The 3180-nt window shown below is 36.7% G+C and overlaps 1 long non-coding RNA gene across 1 annotated transcript in view; it reads left to right on the top strand.

Moving 5' to 3' along the window:
* LOC109234505 overlaps nucleotides 1-2967 on the top strand; it is a 6076-nt gene extending 3109 nt beyond the window's left edge. Inside the window, exon 2 of the long non-coding RNA XR_002069252.1 lies at nucleotides 2694-2967. This is a non-coding gene — a long non-coding RNA (uncharacterized LOC109234505). The remainder of the gene's footprint in view (nucleotides 1-2693) is intronic.

Genomic DNA, 3180 nt, shown 5'->3' on the forward strand with positions numbered 1-3180 from the left:
ATAAGAGAGATAGAGTCATTCCATTTATGGCGAGACAAAATGCACGGGCACAGACATTCCATTTAACCGCATTTGCTGATCAATCTCTATTTTTCTGAGTAAATTCCATTTAGTAGAAGATGGGAACGCCTCTTTTGTGCAATTGACATTTTTCTAAGGAGATATGTGTGTACGTATATGCTTGTAGTTAATTGAGTTTCAAAATGTAGCATTTAGGAATTTGTAAGCATTTGCAGATTTTGGCTACAGTCAAGACATCAAAATTGCTTTCATTTTGCTTGTTGGTTCCTTGTCTGGTCTTTATCTTCTGCAGATTCATTTTTGCACAGTAAGAATTGGCAGAAAGGTTTTCTTATAATCAGAACAGTACAGAAATTGCATATTATATGGTCCCGCAGTATATATTCTTCGGGTACTCAGGCTTCCCTGATGTGCTCTTAGCCTCTTACAATGCATAGGGAAAATATTCACTCTTAACATTATCAAGGTCCAAAGGGAACATATGGTTCCTTTGCTCCAAAGAAAGTCTATGCAAGCTTTGATACCTTGAACATTTGACGACTGGATAAATGTTAAAGTAATCATTGGTAAGTAATCCCTCACTATTTCTATGGAAACTTTGAGAAGAAAGGATTTGGTGTGGTTTTTCAAGGGATAGAAGATACAACTTGTGATATTTGATGTCTTCCTTATTCTAGGTCGTTATCCCCAATGTTAACTCCAGCATTGCACTCTTTTGTTTCCCTATTCTTGTTGTTTAATTGCACTTCTTTTGTTGCCTATATTTGGTTCATCAAAATGGCTGGGTATATTTGCAAAGTTAGCTATCACTTTTAGGCAAATTGTATACAATTGGGAAAAGAGGAAATGAATATAATAAGAATCTCGATAAATTTCAACGGGTTGGATCCCCATCTAACCTACTCCATAACCTATAATGAAGTGACTATACGAATTATTAACGCCATTTATGCGGCCGATGCAAAATGAACATTAGAACCCCAATTGTCTCACTAATGATTCCTCACCGTCCCTAGACAAATTATGGATTCAGCTCTATAGTGGTATATTCCTTCACAAGGTCGGGGTAAGGTGTGCGTACACCCTACTCTCCCCAGACCCCACTTTGTGGGATTGCACTGGGTTTGTTGTTGTTGTAGCTCTATAGTGGTATACTTGGTTGAGGGCTCCGTAAGGAATTAATATTGAGATGAATAGGGTCCGGATTTTCATATTGTATCGGCCACATAAATGATGTTAATAATCAATTTGATCACTGATGATCAATCAGCATGGATTTTGTTTTTCCTTCAGAAAACGAAAAGTAAATGGCATGATCAGATAGAAGCTGGACACATGCATAGAAATGAGATGATATGGTTTTGGCCTGTTTCCCTTTTTTTTTTTTAGAGAGATTCTGGTGTTTCCGTGCACTTGTTAGCTCATACACACACACACACACTGATTGCTCAAAATAATTCTATCATTAATGGGACACAAAATGTTCAAAGCATGTGCTCCAACCACCATCATTTGTCATGTTGAATGCATGTATATTGTGGTTGGAAGAAAGTAGTTCAGAGCTCCATTTTCTTGCGTTTTGGTTCTTACTCATTCTGTTCAGGTTAAAATCTCCAATATGAGGTTAGTCTCGCTGTATGTGGTCTTTCTGAGAATGACCCTTTTTTTTATGTATATGTTAATGACATTTGGTTTTAAGAATATTCACTACAGTGTTCTGAAATTTTAGTTTCTAAAGTTGCTTTTGAAGATTGTAATGAGCTTCCTTTGGTCTGCAATTGGGCAGAGATTCATGCGTTTCACTATTTTGTTATTACATTGTGCAATTATATGCTGAAGTACTGTCTGAAGTTTGTTGTTTTCGTTAATCTTCATCTGTTCTGGTGGAGACTTTGACTAGGCAATTCTGTCTATTGGCAAAAGCAAATATTTCTAAAAATGCTCAATTGTCAGACATCTGAGCACCTCGGTTTCACCCACTTATTACTGGTTCACTATTTGAGACAAAGGATGCTGAGGGTAAAACACATACTTTTGTCCATCAACAAGATTAAAAATATGTGTTTCTCCCTTAGAATCCTTGGTCTCAAAAAAGTGCATTGGAAAATATGTGGGTGCGACCGAGGTGCTAAGGCGGATGTGTGACAATTGAGCATTCTTAGAACACGTTTGGATTGGCTTAAAAAAGTGGGTTTTTCAGCAAAAATAGCTTTTAAGCCAAAAAATAATAAGTTGGGGTTGCCCAGCTTATTGCTTTCGGCTTGTTTTAAGCAGTTTTAAACTTATTTTAAGCACTTTTTGACTTTGCCAAACACCGAAAAAAACTAATAAGAGCTTAAAAGCCAATCCAAACGTCCTCAGAGATATTTGTGTTTGCCTATTGACACCAGAGGCGGATCCAGAATTTGAAGTTTATGGGTTCCTGTCGCAATCTCAAATCGATATACCATAATAACTGGGTTCACCCTTAGCTATTTATAGATATTTAGTAAAATATTTAATAAAAATACAGGGTCTACGCAAAAGTTACTGGGTTTCCGAGAACCCATACACTACACTCTAGATACGCCCCTAATTGACACGGCTATTGCAAATGATATAGAAGCCATAATAGGCTTTTTGAGTTCGTTACACTTGCAACAGTGAACATCTTTTTCTAAATACTTCTACAGTTATTGTACGTGAAAGATTGGAGGGACTAAAGCAAAGCCTGATTATGCTCGCGAATGAGGATCTTGATAATGGGACTTTCAAGGCATTCGCTGATCAATCGCTTTGCTGAGTAAATTTCATTTAATAGCAGACGGGTACGTCTCTTTTGTGTAAAAAGGCCTTTTTTAGGATGAGTACAATTAAGTTGAGTGTCAAAAATTTGGCATTTATATATTGGTAACCATATGCAGTTTTTGTACTGTCAAGAAATCACATTTTCGTTAGTTGGTTCCTTGTTTGGTCTTTATCTGCTGCTGATCCATTTTTGCATAGTCTGGGAATTGGCAGAAGGTTTTTCCATAATCAGAAGAGCTTGCTGCACATCTATAACAATTGGTAGTGCTGAGTTTTAGATAGTGAATTGAGGCTACCTGGACAACAGATACTTTCATTAATACTCTTTAATAATATGTTTCAATCTTTACTGAAGTCATTAGCTCCTTGCTT

The sequence above is a fragment of the Nicotiana attenuata genome, chromosome 11, assembly GCF_001879085.1.
Source record: "Nicotiana attenuata strain UT chromosome 11, NIATTr2, whole genome shotgun sequence".
Lineage (NCBI taxonomy): Eukaryota > Viridiplantae > Streptophyta > Magnoliopsida > Solanales > Solanaceae > Nicotiana > Nicotiana attenuata.